The sequence below is a fragment of the Thermobia domestica genome, chromosome 9, assembly GCF_964235325.1.
Source record: "Thermobia domestica chromosome 9, izTheDome1.hap1.1, whole genome shotgun sequence".
Classification (NCBI taxonomy): Eukaryota; Metazoa; Arthropoda; class Insecta; order Zygentoma; family Lepismatidae; genus Thermobia; species Thermobia domestica.
The window spans coordinates 140,006,597-140,021,482 of record NC_137462.1 but is presented as its reverse complement, the minus strand read 5'-3'; positions in this window follow the sequence as shown (position 1 = coordinate 140,021,482).

Genomic DNA, 14,886 nt, shown 5'->3' with positions numbered 1-14,886 from the left:
ATCGCCCGACTTCTGTTAAGAAATTACGTATTGTTTATTTACTTAAATATTTCGATTTCTAGACTAAGCAGAATGTTGTAATTTTCAGGAAATATTAATTTTGGGTCACTTAACCTAACTGTACATCCATATGGGCTGGGAATTATACCTTCTAGGTTTTATTTCGAAAAGAAAGGTCAATTCCATGGAAACTAAATCACTAAGAGCATCGACATAAGAATGACGGTTAGTACTGACTTTTGACACTAGGGGGCTAGCGACGATATGATCAACCCTTGAACCACTGAATGTGACCTTGTACACGGAATTATTGTACTATATTACGTTCACTTTCAAATATTGTTTATAAGTTCATTTAATGACGGAATAATAAAAAAAAATATCGCATAGTAAATACTACACTGTCTATATTTAATTATCTCACACACTCTTTCATCACTTAACTACCACCACTACTACTACTAGAAAATGTTTACTACATTACGAACACATACATGCCACATCCATACTACACACTACATTAATACATGTTATACTAATAAATATACACAGACAACATTCAGATTTTACCATTTTAAATCGGCTCTATCGGTTACGAAAGGAAAGGGAAAGAAAGGAACAGGGCCAATTGGCCCTTGTATTCACTGAATCATATTCTTAACTCAACCTGTTTAATCAATGCCCCCGAGGGGACATATCAAAGTGTTGACTAACAATAGGACCCCTGCCCTGAAGGGGCAGGAACCCGGAACAAACTACATGTTCAACTCATCCCGCTGGAAGCTGTACTCCCAATTTGGGAGTAGACAGGAGCCCTCTTGAAACTTTACACGTGCATTATGATTACTATCCTAACTACAAAGAAATTAAATACCGCCATGTTACTAATAAATAAATACAAAAAGAAATCACATTCACTACATACACGAAAACAAACGGCAGTGAGGCAGGCCTTACGTAACTCGAAAAGAAATAGTTTTTAGGATAAGAATATTTTAAAGGAGAAAACACTACTCCTCCGAAACTGTTTGTGGATCCCTAAGAACAACTCGCAAACTGATGCACTTCGCAGAACCTGTCCATCAGTAACTATATCTGCACAACATGGCGTCACCGAGTTATGCTTCCTATTTTAGTTCTTCAGTCCGGTTTTTTACTATGAAAATCTAGCAAATTATGGCTCCATAGCTTCCTGCTTACGCCCCTTCAATTATCAAACTAAATTTACCTGGTTAATGGAGCTTTTCTAGCTCATTTCTGTTTTTCTGAGCTGGAAGATCCGAGTCTGGCTGTTGTCAGCAAAATTTTCAGGCATGGAATGGGAATAATCGCGCTCTAATATCATAGCGTGGGTGAATCCTCCAATCAAAACAAAGCATTTTTGGCGGTGGGGCTTTGAAACGAATAAAATTTGGTAAAATCTGGATTAAACTAGATTTCAGAAGGACCTAGGTATCTAAAAGAGAGGTGAAGGGTGGTCCTGAAAATTCTGTCGAATTTTAGATTGGTTATTTGATCTGAAAAGTTCCGTCCAATGGTGGACCTATATTTTCAGATAGCACTGACACCGTAAGAATTGTAATAATCCATTTACATATCCATATACAAGACTTATAACTAATTTAATATATAAATAAAGATATTGATTCACAAAACTATAATTCCTAATAAATTTTTTACAGTTTTCCATGTAAATTTGAAATAGAATAACAAACAATATTACGAATTATATGAACAGCCAGAAATTTTTTGTTAACGTCAAGTACAGTCGGTGCAAAAAATTTCGGGCACCCTCCTATTAAAAACCTCATCACATTAGACTGTAATGGCATATTACAAATATAAAATTATATTGTGTGAAATATACACACGAGTTCGCTAGTAATTTTTATTATTACTATTATCAATAACGTCTTTTCATTACGTGTGCATGTTTGACATGAAACCAAAGAGAATATCCGCCATTCGTAGAAAGAATAAGAATAGACAGTTACTTTAACTGTGAAGGACGACGAAAAATATGAAAAGAGTGACTACCTGTAGCGAAAAGAAACAATAATTTTTCTCAAATGGATAAAAAATCAAGCTAAGATTGATTCGAATTCGGGTGGCCGGTGTAACGGTATAGTTTTACCTCCTTAAATTTTTACCCCGCGGTAAAACTGTCCCGGGAAAATTTTACCCCCCTGCCATATTATTCATACTAGCGTACAGAAAAAAAGTTTAATACATATATGACACCTACATCCCTAATTAAAACCAACAACAAAATTTCACCTCCCCCAACAATTCCAACAATCAGAAACAGAAGGGGGTAAAACTGTCCCGGGAAAGTTTTACCCCCCTGCCATATTATTCATACTAGCGCACATAAGTCAAAGTTTACTACATATATGACACCTACATCACTCACTAAAACCAACAACAAAATTTCACCTCCCCCAACAATTCCAACAATCACAAACAGAAGGGGGGTAAAACTTTCCCGGGAAATCTTTACCCCCTGCCATATTATTCATGCTAGCGTACATAGGTAAAAGTTTACTGCATATATGACACCTACATCACTCACTAAAACCAAGAACAAAATTTCACCTCCCCCAACAATTCCAACAATCAGAAACAGAAGGGGGGTAAAACTGTCCCGGGAAATTTTTACCCCCTGCCATATTATTCATACTAGCGTACATAGGTAAAAGTTTACTACACATATGACACCTACATCACTCCCTAAAACAAATAACAAAATTTCACCTCCCCCAACAATTCCAACAATGAGAAACAGAAGGGGGCTAAAACTGTCCCGGGAAAGTTTTACCCCCCTGCAATATTATTGATACTAGCGTACATAGGTAAAAGTTTACTACATATATGACATCTACATCACTCACTAAAACCAACAACAAAATATCACCTCCCCCAACAATTCCAACAATGAGAAACAGAAGGGGGTAAAACTGTCCCGGGAAATTTTTACCCCCCTGCCATATTATTCATACTAGCGTACATAGGTACATAGGTACGAATTATCAATTTAACCAAAGTTGTATTATTACACATCTCCTCCGCCTCTGTCAACTCTAGTCGATCTCGTTGACGCGGCATGTTTACTTTCTATACCCCTTTTTTTCGTTTAGTGAACTAAATAGTAACTATTCTGAATTATGTTACTGCGCATGCCTCGTAGATAAATATTTCTTCTGATGACAAGTTTCCGTTTTGTCCAAGCAATCTTCTATTTCTTATTCCCAGCATGGCCCTTTTATTACATTATATAGAGAGCATGTAGGTCTAAATACCCCACTGTTACATAGCATCCAGGTTTAACTACTACATGTAAGAACATTGTCGACTTCCAGCAAAGAAGGAACACGTGATCATAGTATATAACCCACAGAAATGTAGCTGTTCATGCAGTGGTTGTAATCCCTAACGACACAGTGGGTGAGTGGACAAAGCACTGGCTTTTCGTGCCGGTGTCACGGTACAGTTTTACCCCCTTAAATTTTTACCCCACGGTAAAACCGTCCCGGGAAATTTTTACCCCCCTGCCATATTATTCATACTAGCGTACATAGGTAAAAGTTTACTACATATATGATACCTACACCCCTCCCTAAAACTAACAACCAAATTTCACCTCCCCCAACAATTCCAACAATTAGAAACAGAAGAGGGTAAAACTGTCCCGGGAAATTTTTACCCCCCTTCCATATTATTCATACTAGCGTACATAAGTCAAAGTTTACTACATATATGACACCTACATCCCTTCCTAAAACTAACAACAAAAATTCACCTCCCCCAACAATTCCAACAATGAGAAACCCAAGGGGGTAAAACTGTCTCGGGAAATTTTTACCCCCTGCCATATTATTCATACTAGCGTACATAGGTAAAAGTTTACTACATATATGACACCTACATCCCTCACTAAAACCAACAACAAAATTTCAATTCCTCCAATAATTCCAACAATGAGAAACAGAAGGGAGGTAAAACTGTTCCGGGAAAGTTTTATCCCCGTGCCATATTATTCATACTAGCGTACATAGGTAAAAGTTTACTACATATATGACGCCTACATCCCTCACTAAAACCAACAACCAAATTTCACCTCCCCCGACAATTCCAACAATAAGAAAAAGAAGGGGGGTAAAACTGTCCCGGGAAAGTTTTACCCCCCTGCCATATTATTCATACTAGCGTACATAGGTAAAAGTTTACTACATATATGACACCTACATCACTCACTAAATACAACAACAAAATTTCACCTCCCCCAACAATTCCAACAATGAGAAACACAAGGGGGTAAAACTGTCTCGGAAAATTTTTACCCCCTGCCATATTATTCATACTAGCGTACATAGGTAAAAGTTTACTACATATATGACACCTACATCCCTCACTAAAACCAACAACAAAATTTCAATTCCTCCAATAATTCCAACAATGAGAAACAGAAGGGAGTTAAAACTGTCCCGGGAAAATTTTATCCCCGTGCCATATTATTCATACTAGCGTACATAGGTAAAAGTTTACTACATATGACACCTACATCCCTCACTAAAACCAAGAACAAAATTTCACCTCCCCCGACAATTCCAACAATAAGAAAAAGAAGGGGGGTAAAACTGTCCCGGGAAATTTTTACCCCCCTGCCATATTATTCATACTAGCGTACATAGGTAAAAGTTTACTATATATATGACATCTACATCCCTCACTAAAACCAACAACAAAATGTCACCTCCCCCAACTATTCCTACAATGAGAAGTACAAGGGGGTAAAAGTTCACGGGAATTTTTATATCTTCCTTGAAATATTTTTCATAACACCGTATTTCATACTACCGGGTTCCGTTTAGTTGTAGTGCGACATGTTCAATTTTAAATTTTACTACCTCAGAATTATGTCAATTTTTGTACAATTAGGTTAACCCTAGACGAACTATTTTACCATTGAAATTAGGAAAGGTGTTTTATTTCAAAATTTGAAGCACTGGGGTCACCTGTATTCTGGCATTTTCAAAGTTTAATTGGAACTCGCTCCTAATTTGTCTAATTTTTGTACATTTTTTCCACCCGAGAGAAATTTCTGCTTTCAATGTTTCGAGGGAAGGTCGATTCAAGTTTGGGCCATTTTTGTCACCTGTAGTGTTGCATCTCCAAATTTGATGTCCATGAACTTTGCAGGCTATCAATGGCACGCCACAATTTCTATTTTACACACTGTTAGTGTTTCGTTATTGCTGTAAACCCCATCGTTAGTGCTGCAAAGACAATATCTCGATTTTTAAGTCACTCTTGGCCTGCTATAGTCATACCAACAGACCAAGGTGTCAAAATCACCCCATAAATGAAATTACTGGTCCAAGCAGCGTCAGCGCTCTTTAGCGTTTGCACATTAAAGTCTGGTGCTTCTACATATGTATGCAGTTTTTAGGTTAGCAAAATGGGCTTCTTTTATGATGCTGGCAGGCCACCTATGGCATACCACGATTTCGACCTCATATATCGTTAGTGCTCAGTTAATGCTCTTTAGTGCCGCATATCCCATCGTTTGTGCTTGAAAGACAATGTATATATGCTTGAAAATTTTCATTTAGCCCACCTAACTTTAGTTCAAAAGGCTGCACGGAAATTATAGCAGACCACAAGGTGTATTTCAGTCATCGTTATTAGATCGTTAATGGTCGTTAGTGCGCATGTCCCATCATTAAATAATGCTTAGAGTTTTGGAGAAACTCTTATGGGCCTGTTAACTCATGGCAGCCGACCAGAGAAGAAACCTACTCCATAGCACAATTTCGAATACTCCCGTGATTAGTGTTTCGTTAATGCTCGCTAGTGATGCATATTCCATCGCTAATGCTCTACAGATAACGGCTACTTTTTTTTTTTAAAAAAAAAACATTAATGGCCCGCTAATTTTATGCCGACAGAACAGGGGTGACACTTACGACAAACAACAATTTCGATTTCACCCATCTTTAGTGCTTTGGTAGTGGTCGTTAGTGTTGCATGTTCCATCGTTAGTGCTCTGTAGTTAACTCGTTCATTTAAAGAAAACTGTTATTGGCCTGCTAATTTCGTGCCACAGGCCAAACACAATACCGACGCCAGATCACAATTTCGATTTCCCAAGTCTTGGGGGCTTCGTTAGTACTCTTTAGTACCCTATATTCAATAGTTAATGCACTGCAAATAACGCCTATATTTTTAAAAAGGTCTTTACCGGCCTGCGAACTACATGCAAACATGAAAGAAAAGATACCTACAAAAGACAACATTTTCGATTTCACACGTCGTTAGTTCTCGTTATTGCCGCATATCCCCTTGTTACTGCTCTATAGATAACGCGTTGATGTTTTAACCCTTTCCGGATCCTGGCTTTTTGGGCTATTTTTTAGACTTTCAGTCAAGCAGCTACTGTATCGTCACTATTTATCCTAGGATCATGGTTCATACCTCATTCTCTTCAGAATAGAGCTGGCTTTCAAATGGTACCACTTGCGTGCTCATACCATATACCAGAAGCGGGAAAAAATGTCAAAGTGAAAATTTCGGAGGGACAAATTTTTTTCTCGAACTTTGGCCCCCCCTGGACCCCCCTGTGTGATCGTAGCCATCTAAAAAAATCTGGGAAATAGTACTTGGTATACTGAACGTGTGTGCCAAATTTCAAGTTTCTATCTTGAATAGTGGGCGGGAGAATTTTTATCAAAAATTCCCACAGTGCCCCAAAGTACCATAAAACGCTATGATCTCAGGGAAAAAAATCCCGAGACATCCCTAATTACCCTAGGACTATAATCCGCCAATCATTCTCTTCAGAATAGAACTGTCTTTCAGGCGGTACCATTCATATGTCTCCATCATGTATCTAAGGCGGGAAATTCGTGAAAAAAGGGATTTTTTGGGGCAAAATTTCCCTTTTTTCAACTTTTGCCCCTCTGGACCCCCCCTGTTTTTACGCAGAAATCGGAAAAAACTTCTGGTAAATACTACTCGGTGGACTGAATGTTTGTGCAAAATTTCAATCTTCTACGTGAAAAAATAGGCCCGCCAGAAAAAATTCCCTACAATGTCCCACTTTTACCCTATACAGAAGTATATTTGGATAAAAATTCACTGAGACGGCCCTAATTACCCTAGAATAATAATTCGACCGTCGTTCTCTTCAGAATGGAACGGCCTTTCAGACGGTATGGCTCACGTGGTCCTATCATGTTTTTTTGGCGGGAAAATGACGAAATACGGGATTTTTGGGGTAAAAAATCCCTATTTTTACCCCTTTTCCCCTCTGGTTCCTCCCTGTTTTAGCACTGACATCGGAATGAAAAATCTGGTAAATAGTACACGGTAGACTGAATGTTTGTGCAAAATTTCAATCTTCTACGTTCAAAAATAAGCCCGTCAAAAAATATATATACCGACAATGCCCCATATTTCCCTATATAGAAGTATATTTTTCTAAAATCCCTGAGACGTCCCTAATTACCCTAGAATAATAATTCGACCGTCATTCTCTTCAGAATGGAACGGTCTTTCAGACGGTATGACTCACGTGGTCCTATCATGTATGTGAGGCGGGAAAATGACGAGAAACGGGATTTTGGGGGTAAAAAATCCCTATTTTTACCCCTTTTCCCCTCTGGTTCCCTCCCTGTTTTAGCACTGACATCGGAACAAAAAATCTGGTAAATACTACTCGGTGGACTGAATGTTTGTGCAAAATTTCAATCTTCTACGTAGAAAAATAAGCCCGAAAAAAATATTGAACATAGGCTTAGAAAATGAGAAAATAAATTTTTGATTTATGACGTCATCACCTCCTATGTCTGGACGCAGGACGGTCTGAAACCATACATAATGTCTTCTACAAGGCCTCTGGACTTGGAAAAAAAAAACGGACGAAAAAGCTCAAATAGAAGAGAAATAACGCAATGTACCATGAAAAGTGCATATGGTACAAATTGTACCATAGGATCCCAAAAGGGTTAAAAGTCCATTAGTGGCCAGGTAGCTTCATGCCACAGGCCGGGCGCAATACCAGAGAAGACCACAATTATGATTTCACACATCGTTACAGCTTCGCTACTGTTATAAATCCCTTCTTTAATGCACTACAAATAACCCTCACTTTTTTCTAAAAATAAATAAATAAAAGTGATTACTATTGGCCTGCTAACTTCATTCCACCTTCTGCAGATTATCACCTCAATTTTGATTACACACCGTTAGTCCTTGGTTATTCCTTATTTGTGTCACAAATTCCATCGTTGGATTTCCGGGAATAACTCCAACTTACTCAAAGTATGAATTTACCTGCTACTTTCATGGCAATTCCTGGCAAGCCACCTACTGCACACCTCGATTTCGGTTGCATATATCGTTATATGCGTAACGTTAGGCCTACATTCAATCGAAATTGTGGTCCGCCGCAGGTGGCTTGTTACCTCTTTTACCATTAAGTTAGCTGACCAATATACTATTTTAATAAGTTTACGCAATAGATGGAGCACTAACGATGGAATTTGCAACACTAAGGAGCAGTAACCAAATACTTACGATATGTAAAATCAAAAATATCCGATGTAGTTAGAATGCCAGCCCCGTCCAAATGAAGTTGGAAAGCCTATAATGATTTTTTTTTCTAAAATGTAGGCGTCATCTGCGGGGCACTTGCGATGAGATGCATCACCAACGAGCACTAACGAAGCATTAACAATGTGTGAATTCGAAATCTGCTCTGCCATAGGTGTTATGCCTGCCTGCCATTTAACAAGAAATTAGTAGGCCATTTATGATATTTTTTAAATATAGGTATTTTCTGTGGAGCACTAACGACTAAATTTGCAGAACTAACGAGCACTAACGAACCACTAACGATGTGTGAAATTGAAAACGTTATCTGGAGTAGGTGTCGTGCCAGTTCTGTTGACAGGAAGTTAGAAGGTCAATAATGTTTTTTTTTTTAAACAAAAAAATAGGCATTGCATGTGAGTACTAATGATGGTGTATGCGGCATATCAAAGCAGTAACGACCTAGCTGTAGCCGTTATCTATGGAGCAGTAACGATGCAATAAGCTGAACTAACAAGCACTAACGAAGGACTAAAGTCGGCTGTAAATGAAATTGTGATTAGCCGCAGGTTTCGTCCCTGGTCTGTTGTAACGAAGTTACCAGAAAATGAATGGTTTCTATGGAAATGTGTCGAGCACTAACGATATGATATACAACATTAACGAGTACTAACGAAGCACTAATGATAGATAAAATCAAAATTCTAGTCTGCTGTAGATTTCGTGCGTTGCGTGTTGGCATGAAACTAGGAGGGGAAATTGGATGTTTTAGACATGTAGGTGCTATATGTGGAGCATTAACTATGACATATGCATCACTAACGAGCACTAATGACGAGTGTAATAAAAATTGTTGTCTAAAGTAGACTTCGTCACTGGTCTGCTGGTATGAAGTTAGTAGGACAAAAATGGCTTTCTTGACAAATGTATTCGTTATCTTTGAAGTACAAACGGTAAAATATGCGATACTAACGAGCACTAATTAAGTACTAATTAAAAATCTAATCCTAATTGTGGTTTGCTGTAGATTTCGTCCTTGATCTCCTGCCATAATATTAGCAGGTCACTAACGGCATTCTTAAAAAATGTAGCCGTTATGGGTTTATCGCTAACGGTGGGATATGAGGCACTGACAAGTACTTATGAAGCACTTCTCAGTGGTGTAATCAAAATTGTGTTCTGCTGTGGATTTCGGCTCTTGTCTCCTGCCATAAAGTTAGCAGGCCAATAATGACTTTCTTAAAAATGTAGCCGATATATGTGGAGTACTTAGTATAATATATGCAGCACTAACGAACACTAACGATTGGATGTGCTGCACTAAAGAGCACTAAAGAAGCACTAATGATAGATGTAATCAAAATTGTGATATGCCTTAGATTACGTCTCTGGTCTACTGGCATAAATTTAGCAGGCAAAAATGTCTTTCTTTAAAGATGTAGTCGTTGTCTGTGAGGCACCAACGGTCTGATATGCGACACTAACGAGCACTAATGACGAGTGTAATATAAATTGTAGGCTGCCGTAGATTTCGTCCCTGTTCTGATGGCATCAAGTTAGCTGGCCAATACTTCCTCTCAAAAAATGTAGCTGTTATTCGTGAAACACTAACGATGGGATATGCGGCACTAACTTGCACTAGGGAAGCAGTAATGACCAATGTAATCAAAACTGTGGTCTGCTGTAGGTTTCGTGTATGGATTTTTAACGTGAAATTAGGAGGTGAAAATTGACATTTTTAGAAATGTAGCTATTATTTGTGGAGCGCCAAGAATAGGAAATACAGCTCTAACGAGCACAAGCGAAGCACGATCGGATTTGCGGCATTAACGAGCACTATCGAAGAACTAGTAATATATGTCATCAAATTTGTAGGTTGCGGTCTATTTTGTCCCTCGATTGCTGGCATGAAATTACCAGGCTAATAATGGTTTTCTTCAAGATTGTAGACGTTATCTGTGAAGCGCAAACAATTGGATACGCAGCACTAACAAGCACTAAGGAAGCACTAATGACAGATGTAATCAGAATTGTGGTTTGCTGTAGTTTTAGTGGGTAGTCTTTTGACATGAAATTATGAGGGGGAAATGGAGGTTTTAGAAACGTAGTCCTCATCTGTGGAGCACTAACGATGGGATACGAGCACTAGCTAACACTATAGAATCACTAATGACGGGTGTAATCAAAATTGTGGTTTGTGTAGATTTAATCCTTGGTCTGCTGGCATAAAGTAAACAGGCCAATAATGTCTTTATTTAAGAATATATTCGCTTTCTGTGTAGCACTAACAATAGAATATGCGGCAGTAACCAACACTTACGAAGCACTAATGTCCCGTGTCTTCAAAATTGTGGTCTTCTGTAGATTTCGTTCCTTGCGTGTTGGTATGAAATTAGAAATGGAAAATTGATTTTTTTAAAAAAATGTAGCCATTATCTCTGGAGTGCTGAAGATAGAATAAGCAGCACAAACGAGCACTAACGAAACACTGATGACGCGTGTAATAAAATTGCGGTCTACCCTAGATTTTGTCCCTGGTATCGTGGCATGTATTTAGGAGGCGAATAGTTGTTTTGTTGAAAAACGTAGCTGTTATCTGTGGAGCAGTAACGATGGGATATAAAGCGCTAACGACCACTAACGAAGCATTAATAACAAGTGTAATAAAAATTGTGGTCTCCGTAGATTTCGCTCCTGGTCTGCTAGCATGAAGTTAGATGGACAAGAATGGCATTTTTGAAAAGTGTATTTGTTATCGTTGAAGCACTAACGGTGGAATATGCGGCACTAGCGAGAACTAATAGAAGCACTAATGACGGATATAATAGAAACTATGGTCTGCTGTACATTTTGTCCGTTTGCATGAAGGCATTATATTGTGGGTCATTAACGGATTTTTTTTTTTAAACGTGGCCATTATCTATGGAGTATTAACGATATTATATTCGGCACTAATGAGTACTAATCCGGTGTCATCTGTCGTAGATTTCGTCATGTTAGCGGGCCAATAATGGTTTTCTTTGAAAGATGTAGCTCTCATATGTACAGCACTAGCGATGGGATATGTTTCAGTAACAAGTATTAACGAAGTACTACTAATCACAGGAGTAATCGAAATTGTGGTCTGGAGTAGGTATCGTCTTTAGTCTGATGGCATGAGTTAGTACGCCAATAAATGTTTCTTCAAAATTGTAGGCTTTATTTATGGAGCACGAACGATGGGACATGCATCACTAACGACCACTAACCATGTAATAGCGATGGGTGAAATCGAGATTGTGGTCTGCTGTAAGTTCTGTGCGACGTGTTGACATGAAGTTAGGTGGGCAAAATGATTTTTTTTAAATATATATATATATCCTTTGTCTTTGAAGCAGTAACGATAGGATGTGCGGCACTAACGAGCACTAACGGAGCACTAACGATATATGAGGTCAAAATCGTGGTCTGGCATAGGTGGCCTGCCAGTTTCATAAAACAGACCAACTTGTCTAACCTAAAAACTGTATATATAGAAACACTAATTTTAATGTTTATAGTACTAATGAGCACTAACCGGACCGGAAATATCATTTATAGGGTGATTTTGATATGTTGGCCTGTTGGCATGAAGTTAGCAGGCCAATGGTAACTCTTAAAAAATGAGACGTTATTTTTGTAGCACTAACAATAGAGTTTGCTTCACTAACAAGCACTAACGAAACTCTAACAATGTGTCAAATCGAAATTGTAACCGGCCAAGTTCATGGACATTCAAATTCGAAATGTAACGAGCTCAGGATTTTATCTATTTTTTCCGTACTATTGAAATAAACGAGGGAGGGTTATTTCATAATTTGGCCTATAGTGGGACGTCTTCAATTCCCAATTTTAATTAGCTCATATTTTTTTCAGATTCTTATACACCTTTGTACAACCAAGAGAAATTTTGTACCGCTTAAATAAACTAGGGAGGGCAATTTGAAATTTTAGACACATCGATTATTTTTAGTACGACATCGAATTTTAACAAACTTAGAATTTTATCCAATTTTTGTACATTCTTGTACCATCAGCAAAATATTTTGTTCCATTTAAATGAAAAAAAAAGGCACATTTCGAACTTTGGCCACTTCGATTACTTGTAATGCGACATTTTGAAAATCGAATTTTAATTAGCTAAATATTTGTTGTAGTTTTTGTACATTTTTGTACCACCAAGTAAAAATTTTGTACCATTCAATTAAACTAGGGACGGCCATGTTTAGATTGGTAACTTCGATCACCTGTAGTGATACATCTTCAAATTCGAATTGTAACTAGATTGGTGGGAACAATCTACAAAAAATTGAAAAAATTCTAACCTAATTAAAATTTGAACTTAGTGATGTCACACTCCTGGCTTATTGATGTGGCCAAAATTTTGAAATAGACCTCCCTCGTTTATTTGCATGATTTAAATGTTTCTTCCTGGTACAAATATGTACGAACTTCTGAGCTAGCTTCATTGGACGAAAGTATACAAAATTTGGAAAACAATCTAAGCTTGTTAAAATTGGAATTTGAAGATGTCGCACTACAGGTAATTGAATTGGCCAAATCTTCAAATAACCCACACTCGTTTATTTGAATGGCACAAAATGTGTTTTCTGGTGCAAAGAAAGGTATGTACTAGTTCTGAGCTACCTAGGTAGTTAAAACTCAAATATGAAGATGTAGCACTACAGGTAATCGAAGTGGATTAAATTTGAAATTGCCCTCCTTTGTTAATTTGTATAGTACAAAATATTTTCTTGGTAGTACAAAAATGTACAAAAATTGGACATCATTTTGAGATAGTTAAAAACAGAATTTCAAGAAGTCACATTACAGGTGATCCAAGTTCCCAAATTTTGAAATCGCTCTCCCTGGTTAATTTCATTGGTACAAAATCTTTTCTCGGCTGGACAAAATGAACAAAAATTAGACAAAGTTCTGAGCTAATTGAAACTCGAATGTAATGTCACACTACTATTGATGGAAAGTGGTAAAGATTTGATTTGGCCCTCCATCGTTTATTTGAGTAGTACAAAATATTTTCTTGAGTGAAAAAAAATGGACAAAAATTCGCAAAAAACCCTGAGCTAGTTAAATATCGAATTTGAATATGTCACACAGCAAGTAAACGAAGTGACCCAAAATTTTGGAATGTGACTCCTCGTTTACTTCAATTCTAAAAAAAATTTCTTGGGTGGACAAAATTGGACAAAATAGACAAAATTCTGAGCTAACGCGAATTCAAATTTTCACATGTCGCAGTACAGCGGGCTGACGTTTCCAAATTTTTCAACATCTTTCTTAATTTGAACTTTAAAAAACATTTTCCTTAGGTGGACAGAATGTAAAAAAAATCATAAAATTCTGAACTAGTTAAAATTCAAATTTCAAGAAGACGCACTACAAAAAAATGGAAACTCAGAAGTACACTAGTATGAACATCATGGTGACGAGGTAAAAATTTCCTGCAATTGTTTCACTCCCTTGTGTTTCTCATTGTTGCAATTATTGGGAGAAGTAAAATTCTGTTAATTTAGCGACGCATCTAGATGTAATGTAAACTTTTACCAATGTTCGCTAGTATGAAAAATATATCAGGGGGGGGTAAAAATTTCCCGGGACAGTTTTACCTCCTTTTGTTTCTCATTGTTGGAATTGTTGGGGGAGGTGAAATTTTATTGTTGGTTTTAGTGAGGGATGTAGGAGTCATATATGTAGTAAACTTTTACCTATGTACGCTAGTATGAATAATATGGCAGGGGGGTAAAAATTTCCAGGGACACTTTTATACCCTTACATTTTTCATTGTTGGAATTGTTGGGGAAGGTGAAAATTTGTTGTTGGTTTTAGTGAGAGATGTAGGTGTCATATATGTAGTAAACTTTTATCTATGTACACTAGTATGAATAATATGGCAAGGGGGTAAAACTTTCCCGGGACAGTTTTACCCCCCTTCTGTTTCTCATTGTTGGAATTGTTGGGGGAGGTGAAATTTTGTTGTTGGTTTTAGTGAGGGATGTAGATGTCATATATGTAGTAAACTTTTACCTATGTACGCTAGTATGACTAATATGGCAGGGGGGTAAAATTTCCCGGGACAGTTTTACCCCCCTTCTGTTTCTCATTGTTGGAATATTTGGGGGAGGTAAAATTTCGTTGTTGGTTTTAGTGAGGGATGTAGGTGTCATATATGTAGTAAACTTTTACCTATGTACGTTAGTATGAATAATATGGCAGGGGGGTAAAACTTTCCCGGGACAGTTTTACCCCCTTCTGTTT